The sequence below is a fragment of the Trachemys scripta genome, chromosome 1, assembly GCF_013100865.1.
Source record: "Trachemys scripta elegans isolate TJP31775 chromosome 1, CAS_Tse_1.0, whole genome shotgun sequence".
Classification (NCBI taxonomy): domain Eukaryota; kingdom Metazoa; phylum Chordata; order Testudines; family Emydidae; genus Trachemys; species Trachemys scripta.
In genome coordinates this window covers 295,549,539-295,560,765 of record NC_048298.1, presented here as the reverse complement: position 1 = coordinate 295,560,765, position 11,227 = coordinate 295,549,539, and the positions used below count along the sequence as shown (strand labels likewise).

Below are 11,227 nucleotides of genomic sequence, written 5' to 3'. Positions count from 1 at the left end.
GGAAGGCTTAAAAAGGATACAGATAGCTCAGTGATTTGACCATTGGCCTGCTAAACTCAGGGTTGTGAGTTCAATCCTTGAGGGGGCCATTTAGGGAACTGGGGTAAAAACCTGTCTGGGGATTGGTCCTGCCTTAAGCAGGGGGTTGGACTAGATGACCTCCTGAGATCCCTTCCAACCCTGATAGTCTATGATTCTATGATACCTGTTTCCTGAAGGAGGGAATTCCTTCCTCCCTCCTACTAGCCATCACAATGAAGAGCTAAACTTCTCATGACCAGCAATTCAACCTCCATGGACTAGGACCTGTGGAGAAGGAGGGAGGGTGGGAATGGGATTCGGGCCCACCCACACCGGGCTGGCAAAGGGGAAGAAAGAGTGAGCATTGGAAGAGAGATAGAGTCATATACACACAGAGCCAACAGACACTGAAGGAGAGAGGAGACCATGGGGAAAGAGGGATTCTCTATCAAAAACATAGAACAAAAAACCCAGCAGGAGAATGGGGAATAAAAAGATGTAGAAAGAGTGTTCCAAAGCACAGGTCTTAAGGTGTGGGAGGGGTTTTTTCACATGCATATACAAATGGGAGAGATTTGGTGTAGACAGATGGGAAGGAACCTTCACACACACTTTGGAGCAGAAACACTAGGAAGGATATAAGGGGGACAAGGAATTGCATACAGAGCAGGGACGATATAGCAATATAGTAGAGGGCAGAGAAATGCAGTGAGAGAAAGCAGGAGTTGTGGGGGATGGAGCGAGTGTAAGTACAGAGGTATTAGGGGGGTAGCCGTGTTAGTCTGAATCTGTAAAAAGGCAGGTAAATCTGCCTCTGGAGATTTCCATTACTTGCATCTGAAGAAGTGAGGTTCTTACCCACGAAAGCTTATGCTCCCAATACTTCTGTTAGTCTTAAAGGTGCCACAGGACCCTCTGTTGCTAAGTACAGAGGGATACTCTCATGCACAAAGGACAGTGAGGATGGAGGGATGGGGGAAGGATTCACACACAGAATGGGGTGGTGGGGATGGAGGATGTGTGGAAGGATTCACACACGCAGAGGGGCGGTGGGGTGGGAGGAGTGGGGGAAGGATTCACACACACAGAGTGGGGTGGTGGGGCTGGAGGGGTGGGTGGCAGGATTAAGAACATAAAAACCACCATACTGGGTCAGACCAAAGGTCCATCCAGCCCAGTGTACTGTCTTCTGACTGAGGCCAATGCCAGGTGCCCCAGAGGGAATGAACAGAACAGGTAATCATCAAGTGATCCATCCCCTGTTGCCTATTCCCAGCTTCTGGCAGACAGAGGCTAGGGACACCATCCCTGCCTATCCATTGATGCACCTATCCTCCATGAACTTATCTAGTTCTTTTTTGAATCTTGTTATAGTCTTGGCCTTCACAACAGCCTCTGGCAAAGAGTTCCACAGGTTGACTGTGTGTTGTGTGAAGAAATACTTCCTTTTGTTTGTTTTAAATCTTCTGCTTATTAATTTCATTCAGTGACCCCTAGTTCTTGTGTTATGAGAAGGAGTAAATAACACTTCCTTGTTTATTTTCTCCATACCAGTCATGATCCCCCTTATTCATCTCTCCTCTTGTGGGGTCCAAAACTATCTCCTACAAGAAGCAGCAACACACACAGAGTTAATGGTGGGGATGGGATTGGGGGTAGTGGTAGATGGATTCACACACACAGAGGGGGGTGGGAAGGGAGGCGTGGGTGGAAGGATTCACAGGGAATAGGGGAAGTGGGAGTAGAGGGTGAGGGATTCACATGGAACAGGGGCAGTGGGGATGGAGGGGGAGGGATTCACAATGAACAGGAGCGATGGGGGTGGAGGGTGAGGGATTCACACACAGAACAGGAGTGGTGGGGATGTTGGGTGAGGGATTCACATGGAACAGGAGCGATGGGGATGTTGGGTGAGGGATTCAGGGGGAACAGGGATGGTGGGGGTGGGGGGGTTAGGGATTCACACGAAACGGGGAGGTGGGGATGGAGGGATGGGTGGAAGGATTCAGGGGGAACAGGAGTGGTGGGGATGGAGGGTGAGAGATTCACACACTAAACGGGCGGTGTGGATGGAGGGTGCGGGATGCACAGGGAACAAGGGTGATGGGGATGGAGGGTGCGGGATGCACAGGGAACAGGGGCGCTGGGGTGGAGGGTGAGGGATTCAGGGGGAACAGGGGCGCTGGGGTGGAGGGTGAGGGATGCAAAGGGAACAGGGGCGCTGGGGTGGAGGGTGAGGGATTCGGGGGGAACAGGGGAGTTGGGATGGAGGGTGAGGGATTCGGGGGGAACAGGGGCGCTGGGGTGGAGGGTGAGGGATTCGGGGGAACAGGGGCGCTGGGGTGGAGAGTGAGGGATTCAGGGGGAACAGGGGCGCTGGGGTGGAGGATGAGGGATTCACACACCCAGTCCCTAGGCACCGTGCAGCAGCCTGGCTGTGGAGAACCGCTGTCATTACAGCTGCAGCAGGAAGGTGGCGGGCGCGCTGATTGGCTGCCTGCCGCCCGGCCCCGCCCAGGACAGGGGCGCCGCGCTCCCCCTGGCTGGCGCGCGGCTCTGTGGAGTAAGACTGCCGGGGGCAGCCGCGCCGCGCCGCTCCGCTCTGCTCCGACTCCCTGAAGCCAGACTGGGAGAGCTCGGGCCATTTCCCAGAGCAGGTCAGTGAGCTGCCCGTCCCCCGCCGGCTGGGCTCTCCCCCCAGGCCCTCTTGGCGATCCGTAGGAATAACGGGGGTTGCATGGGGAGACGCGGGGGCTCTCCGGAGTGACCCATGTGGCGCGGCTGGGCAGCGGGGGCTGAGCGGCGCTGCAATGGGTGCGATCTCCCAGGGCTGCCCATGCCTCATTTCAGTCCCGGCCTCTAGCGATGGAGCCAATTCGCGGGACTTTAGAACCGGATAATCAAGAGCTGCTGAATCTCCTTCTGTTGGTGAGCGCTGGGGAGAGGGAGGAACTGGCCCTGGGGGCTGATTTCCAGGCAGACTCTCTCTTCTGATGAAGGAGTTTGCTCTGTGCAATGTCAGCGAGGCATGACCCCCCCGCCCCCCACCCCGATTAAAACCTCATTTATTCAAATGGTCCCAGTTTATACCAGCCTCTGGAAACGTCCCCCCGTGCGCCTGTCTGAGCCGCACCGCCCTGGGCTTGCTCTGCTCGGGGCATGGGGCTAGGAGGCGTTTTCCTTCCAATGTGGTGGAGAGATTCGCCAGCTGGGCTGTTCCAGAGCTGAACCTTTCACTTTCCAAAGGGACAGGAGAGAATCTGCTTTGGTTCATTGCTTGACTTCCCCTCCCACCATGGTCACTTCCCAGAGAGGCAGCTTGGTCCATTCATCCCGCGCGGCGAGGCAAGGATCGGTCAGTTGCAAAAGAAGAGTGATAGGTTCAGATGTTTACAGCGCTGGGTGTGGGGATGCTGCTATGTTGAGGGGTGGGGAGAAGGGTTGGGAGTCCGTCCCTTTCGGTGCTAGAATTTGTTTGCTGCACAACTTTCTCTGCACCTCCTGAAAAAATTAGTTGTATAAAAATTGGGTTCATTGTGGATCGATTTCAGGCATATGATAATTATAATATAACCCCGTTAAGGGTGTATGCAGCTTACCTCTGGAGAGTGGTGTATAGTGGACAGTTCTCAGTTCTTCTCCAATTAGAATAGTAAGATGTAAAAGCAAGTAGTGTGGATCGGGCTAATGGCAATGCCGGGTAATTTCTGAAGCGATCCTTCTCACTTTTTCATTACTGATTTATGCATCATTAGTTTTCTCGCAATACCCTACTGAAACTGATAGTTGCATGTGTTGGTGGGTGGGTGGGTGGGGAATTAACATACTTTTTGCTGTTTCAGATTATAGTTTTTCTTAAGTCGTTTGCTGTACATTTTCCCTGCTTGGGCTTTTAATGCAATGTGATACCCACAGCGCTGCTTAAAAGTCACTAAACGAAAATGATTCATGCTTTTTCAGCAAGAAAAGAAAACAATTGCAGAGCTTGAATCTGCTTCTCCTGAAGTCAGTGGGAACTTTGCCTTTGACTCCGCTGAGATCAGGATCTGGTCCTTAATTAAGAAGGAAAAAAAAATCTTTGCAGTTGATTGGAGCTCTAGCTTGCTGCACAGGAGTTGGGGTATTTTTCTGCAGTCTACTGAGCCAGTGTGATGTGCTTTCTTCATGATCTGAGTTGTCTGATTTCAGTCCTTGGTCAACATATCACACTCAGTCAAAGGTGCCTATACAGATAGATATGTACTATTTATCTCAGAATCTATCCATTTATCTCAGGCCTCCCACATATCTTGCACCTGATATTGACTGGTGAGATCAAGGTTGAACAACATATTAGTAATGTTAACAGAGCTTTCAAAACAGGATTTGAAAGCCTGACTTAATTATAGGAAAAACCTTCTGTCCCCTCTGCATCCGGATGAATTACTTAGTTACTGTAGTTAGAAAGAGAATATTGGATATTTTGTCTTTTTTTGTGCCATAAAAGAAAGGGTAGTAATCAATGACATCTAATTTGTGGATTGTTTTGTCTGTTTTCCTTTGTGGCTTTATTGTTTTCAAACATGATGTGATGGAGTAGCATACTATTTTTGTCCTTATTGGCCTTTTCTTGACTCATTCAAGTACTAAAAAATAAAAAAATACTTTTTTCATTTCAGAGAAATTGTTTTGTTTTCAGGCACAGGGATGGACTCTTTCAGTGAGCCCAGGTGATGGACTGTGTCCATGAATTGGCTCTTTTCAGAATGGAAAAGATGCAGAGTCAAAATAGGCACATGTTGGTTTCTATTCTTTAATTATCCTGCCAAATAAAAGTTCTATAGTGCAGAGCTAGATTTGTTACTGTACTACATATTCTGGAGATCTGGATATAGTTAAGGTTGCCACTGGCATTACATCCCACATTATTTGTGTGTGGATATGACAGGAGTTGTTTCCATTGAAAATACATGGCAAAATTCCCACTGAGTTTATAGCAGGATCAGGCTTAGACAGTACAATATAGAAAAAATATAAGTTGATGCATCTGCAGAAAAGTACATGCTCCCAAATCAGTTTCTTCCCAAATAAAGGCCAGGAGGTGTTGCAATATCATCGATATAGCATGTTTAATGTGAGGTGATGAAGCCTGGGACAGAAAGCAGGGAAAGGGAATTCTCACTATCCTTGCATTGCAAAACAATAGGCAGGAGAGAGAGAGAGAGAGAGAGAGAGATGTGAGGAGATGGTTAAAAAGCTAAACATTTTTCCAGAGAACTTAACAGTTATAAAAGCATATAAAAATATCATGCATAATAAATCAGATTAAACATAATTCAGAGGAAATCATAGTAACATGGTAGAATGTACTAATAGTAGAGCCACATTTTGACAACTGCAGAGTTCTAGCATACTGTATATAGTACTGGTCATTTTATTGTGAAAAAGGATATGACTGAAATGTAGGGATGTATGGGGGTAATCTTCCCAGTTCAGAGACTCAAGAACCAAAGATTATGGAGTCATGGATCAATGCAGGACTGGAGCTGTTTCATACTAATCCCTTATGACTTTGCTTTTTAAATTCAAATTGGCCATGGTCTTAGATCTCCAGGCTGGAATGGACTGAAATGAATCATGGCTTGGAACCACCCATACTTCCTCTTCTTTGATATTTTTATTCTAAGGGCTTGTCCACATGAAGGATTTTTGCACTGGTGTCACTGCCTATTGACTGTCTTGCTAACCCATACCTTCCCTTGGGCAGGGTTACATCATATGATCTGAAGGGTCAAGAAACAAGCATATCCCTCCATCCTCTGACAGCCTTTTAGATGGTATTAAAAGGTGTTGTTAAAGATGGTATTAACTGTCCTCTTTGGGGAGAAGAGAGGAAGTTAATTGAGATAGGCTGGAGCAGCTGCTGTTGATGAAGTCAGTTCTCGTTTCCTAGAAGACAAAACAAGACAAACACACACAAGAGAGGAGAGGAGAGAACAGCAAAGATAGAAAATGCAGCTCTCTGTCTCTGGTGTGGACTCTCACTTGAAACCTCACTGCTGGAAGAACACGGGTACAGCACAGAGTCTCATCAGCCACTCTGAGACCTGGCAAACTTGTACCAGCATCGGGCTTTCTAGAGCATTGCATTGACTGCCATTCTGGTCACAGGCTTACTGCAGTGTTGCAAAATAAGCAGTCCTGGTTGGCTAAGCCAGTCTCTTATTGGACAGTCATATAGGGAAAAAGGAGAGGAATAAGAAAGAGAAGAATTTAGGTAGGGGGAAAGAAAAGGACACGTGGGGGCAGGAGGAGGAGGGGGAGCGAGAGAAGTCTCACATGCCAGGTGGTGTTTGGTATTCATCTGGAGCCAATGGAGGTGATGATGTCATCTGAGTCCCTCCCTCTGTCCTGCTCTATTCAGGACGTCTCGCAGGATTAGGATGAAGGAAGTCTAGGGTCCCGGGAAACGATGGGAGTGACAGCCATGATGCTGAAATTCAGCCCTTTCTCTTCTTTCAGCTAGCAACTGTCATGTTCATTTCCACTCTGCTAATTTTCACCCCAAAGTCTCTTTTTAAAGACCCCAAAAGGGAGTGATGAGTGGAATAGCCCATCTCCTCATTATTTTGGCCACCAATTAGGCCTCATTTATGACACACCAATTTTGGTCCATTGATTTTCAGTCCCACGCTTTTCTTGTTTTCAGGCATGATCTTAACACAACCCTTAAATTATATCAGTAGGCCTTTTTGTTTAGACTAGTCTTTTTGTCTCCCTTTTGCATCTTTTCTCATCAATATTTATTGTTATTGTGACATTTGATGAACTTTCACTCACTTTTTACAGTTGAGTTCACAATTAGGGTAAATGTGTAGGCTCAATTACCACAACACTCCTCATTAGTTAAGGGGAAACTGACACCATGAGTGCCCTTAGACTGTATTCTTTGGAAACAAGGATAGTGGGGTCCAATGTTGAATTTTCTGATTGATGTTATTTTGAGCAGTATCAAACCATAGGGGCCCAATCCTGCAAACCCTTAGTCTCACAAGTGAATGTGTGACTAAAGATTGCGTTACTTGTGCAATGTGAATGAGGGGTGCTAATAAGGACAACATGCATAGGGTTAATTATGTCTTGTAGATTTAGCCTATAGTAAATGATGCTGCAGAGCTGCACTGCCCCAAATACCAGGAAGCAATTCTGCCTCAGGGTCACAGAATACCTGCCAGAGCTCCTAGCTGGGCAGAGACTGTCTGCCTGCTACCAAACCCCTTGAGGAGGTGCAGCTTAATTCCCCTTGTGTAGCCAGCCAGCATTGTTGCAGCGGGGGGGAGTGGAGCATGGCACAGTGCATTCGTGGGGGATTGAGGATGGAGTAGCCCTCTTTGCTCCCTGCAGTGTAGGCACTGGAATTCTCTCTGATCCTTACAGGGGCCACACACGCCCCATTCCTCTACTGCTTTCCTGCATAAGGGCCAGGCAGGATTTGCTCCAAAGAGAGCTCCTCACTGACCAGAAGACCCTTCGATGGGAACAGAAAGGCATGTCACTATTTGAGGAAATGGGCATGAACGCGTGCTAACAGCAAATCACACACTAACAGAATTCAACTGCCAATTGTTTACTCTGAGGGCACAGATGGTGCCACCATTACTCACATTGACCAGCACCTTAGTCCACGAACCCTGCTCATTTCCATTGGACTTTTCACAGCCTAAGGTCCTACTCTCTGTGTGTGAGGCTGGCAGAACCTGACCCAGTTTGAATGACAAAGAGAGGCCATCAGACAGAGTTAGTTGAATTTTTGTCAACAACTTATTTTCATTCAAACTTAATTGAGAATGTAATGTTTCATGAAAAAGTGGGGTTTGAATTAAATCTTGCAGGTTTTCATTGAAAAAACAACAGTCCCCTCCACAAAATTTAACAGAAAACTTGTCAGTTTGGGATGCCAACAAACAAACAAAAATCAGATTTTTTGAGGGTTTGTGGGGATTTTGGTTGGTTGGTAGTGTGTGTGTGTGTGTGGTGGTGGGGGGGTGTTCAGCAATAACAAAACCAAACCATACCTGAATACCTGACAATCTGAAACAAACAATGAAAAAAATCATTGACTTTTTTGCAGGGGAGAAAAAAAAACATTTCCCCAGCAGATCTATTACAAGACCCCTTCCTTTGGGGAGTCAATGTGGGGGAGGTAATATCTTTTTATTGGACCAACTTCTTTTGGCAAGAGAGACAAGATTATGTAACACCAACAGGCCCCGGTTGTTGGCGGGCAGAATCAAACTTAGGACCTCTGGAGCTACATGCATGAGGCTAGGTCTACACTACCCACCTGAATTGGCGGGTAGAAATCGATCTCTCGGGGATCGAATTATCGCGTCTCGTCGGGACGCGACAATCGATCCCCGAATCGACGCTCTTACTCCACCGGCGGAGGTGGGAGTAAGCGCCGTTGACGGGGAGCCACGGAGGTAGATTTTGCCACCATCCTCACAGCGGGGTAAGTCGGCTCCGATAGGTCGAATTCAGCTACGCTATTCGCGTAGCTGAATTTGCGTATCTTAAATCGACCCCCCCCGTAGTGAAGACCTGCCCTGAGCCAAAAGCCATATGGCTGGTAGCTAAGGCTGTACAGCAGACTCATTAATCTCTCTCTCTCTAAGTGGTCTTGGTGCCACTAGATGGGACAGAACACCACACCACACCCAGGAAGTGTGGGGGTTACATACATCCCAAGCTTCAGAGACTTCCCAGTTGAAATCCCAAATGAGCCTCCACTTGTAACACTGACAGACCCCGGTCGTCAGCAGGTGGGATTGAACCTGGGAGCATAAGCGCCAAGATTTCCCGGCACTGGTTGGTGCTCGTGCCCCCCCCCCCGGCCCCGCCCCAACTCCATGGAGTCTGCGCCTATGCCTGGGAGCTTCAGAGCGAAATGCATGAGCCTCTACTGCATGAGCTAAAAGCCATGTGTCTGCTAGCTAAGGCTGTAGAGCAGACTCATTAATCTCTCTCTTTCTAGGTGGTCTTGGTGCCACTAGATGGGACAGAACACCACACCCAGAAGGAGTGTGGGTTACACTTACACAGAGTTTTTCAGGTCTGGGAAAGAAAAGCACTGTATAAGTTTGAAAGCTTGTCTCTCTCACCGGCAGAAGTTGGTCCAATAAAAGGTAATATCCTAGGACCAACATAGTTTCAGCAACACTACATACAATAATTCCTTTGAGTCAGATTCAGCCTCCTCCTTTTTTGGGAGGGCACCGGCTTTCCCTCCTTGTGTGGTCAGGCACAATTGCAGTCCTTGCTGAGGAGTGCAGAGATTGCTCCCTATTTACTCCCCCAGAGGTGCAGAGAGGAGGCAGGATCCTGGCCCCATCCTCCTCCCCCAATCTCACTGGTCCATAGAGCAAGTGTGGATATATGCTCATCAAGGCAGAATTCCTCTCTGAGTTATAACTGGGGCAGTACCATGTTGCACTCCCCCTTAATAATAGGCTCTGCGTAAATGGCACAACTGAGCCTTTGGGAATAGCTTTTAAAGGCATTAAACAGATATTAGAAGGAATAAAAAGTGTGTGATACAACCGCTTATCCAAAGGACCTATTGTAGATGAGCTTCCTGATCTCCTGGACTAACTAGTCCTTTTCAAATGGTACTCCTCATATAATTCAAAACTCTGCCCTATCCGTCTCAATGGTGCGGCTGCCATTTGAATATGAATGAACACATTCCAATAGACTTGAGGATGAATTAGTTTTTGCATTGCAGCTCCAGCATGTATAATCATTTTCGGCTTGTGTAGGCACTGTTTTCTTTGCTATGTATGGGAGCCACTGCACTGTATGTAACAGTAGAATAAATAAGCAAGTGCAGTGTTCAGTGTGAAAGGAATTTGTTCATGAAAGTCGTCTATAGACAAAAGAGACATGGAACACAAGTGCAATCATTTGTATTTGTCTTGTTTGAGGACAATGTGCATTTTGAAGAGACTCATGCTGCTTCCCTCCAGAGAGGCTTTCTGAAAGAAATGAGGAGTAAATAAAGGTTGTATCCTGGGAGGTGCTGGGTATGGAGGGTGCTCAGCTCCTTTCAGGATTTAGTTTTTGAGTTGTCTACTTAGTAGGGTTATTATCGGATGGTGACCCATTTCCTTAAGGGGCATCAACACTTAGTTCCAGAATGGGGAGAGGTTTCCAGGATAATGTCTTGATGCTTTTGGGCAGAACAGTGTAATAAATGTAATAAAAAAATTTGGATTTCAACAATGTACTTAGCAGTCTTGGTAGCACTAGGTAATTTTCTTTATTGAATTTGGACAGGCTTAAGCCATAAGTAATACAGTGATAGAAGGGATAAAAGCAACATACCGACGTGTTAACATTTATCCCTAGAAAACTATTTCTCAAGAGTAGTTCGCACCAAATGTGCTGAAAGGGTAGAGATTTGAAATATAAAGATTATGTGGGTCTCTTTTTCCTTTCAGGGATGATCTTTTTGAAAGTGGCACTATTTGTTTCCTCATGTACAGTCAATTTAATCTGCATTGCTGAAGACAGCACATGGGTCAGATTCTAATCTTAGATATGTGATATGTAGTGCTGCACAAAATCTGTTGCTGTCCTTGTGCAGACCTTGTGCTTACTGATGGGTTTTTCACGGTAGGAAAACAAACTGTAAGCTCTTTGGGACAGGGGATGTCTTTCTGTTACGTGTTTGTACAGTGTCTAGTGTAGAAGAGGGTCCTTTAGGTGCTACCATGATATAAATAATACCTATGAATTATTCATAGTAGTATTTATTTTATTAAGATCTGAGCTAACGCAAGCCCACCTGAGATTAGAATCTGGCTCTATGACTCCAAAGCTGAAAGCAGTGCCACAGGAAAGCAAGCTGTCAATGCTCCTCATTCACTCCCTTGGGAGGGATGACGAGAAGGGTAGTAGGATGACATGGTGGTAAAACACAGACTAAAAAGGATTTTTTTTATAGGGCTGTCAACTAATCACAGTTAACACAAGCGATTAATACAAGACAAATTAACTAGATTAATAATAATCGTGATTAATCACAGTTTTAATCACACTGTTAATAATAGAATACCAATTTACATTTATTATAAATATTTTTGGATGTTTTTCTACTGTTTCAAATATACACAGAATTTGTTTTATTACAGAAATTTGCATTGTAAAAAAGGTAAATAAAAGAAAT

At 46.3% G+C, this 11,227-nt stretch overlaps 1 protein-coding gene across 2 annotated transcripts in view; it reads left to right on the top strand.

Annotated features, from left to right (window-relative positions):
- The first annotated feature begins 2,585 nt into the window (after window positions 1-2,585).
- The window catches only part of SERTM1 (serine rich and transmembrane domain containing 1), a 28,208-nt gene continuing 19,566 nt past the window's right edge, over window positions 2,586-11,227 (top strand). Inside the window, exon 1 of one of the 2 annotated variants that reach the window (XM_034758601.1) lies at window positions 2,586-2,678. The gene's annotated coding sequence lies outside the window, so the exon portion shown is untranslated. Of the gene's footprint in view, window positions 2,950-11,227 lie in introns of both variants that reach the window. The other variant, XM_034758602.1, reaches the window with a different exon arrangement.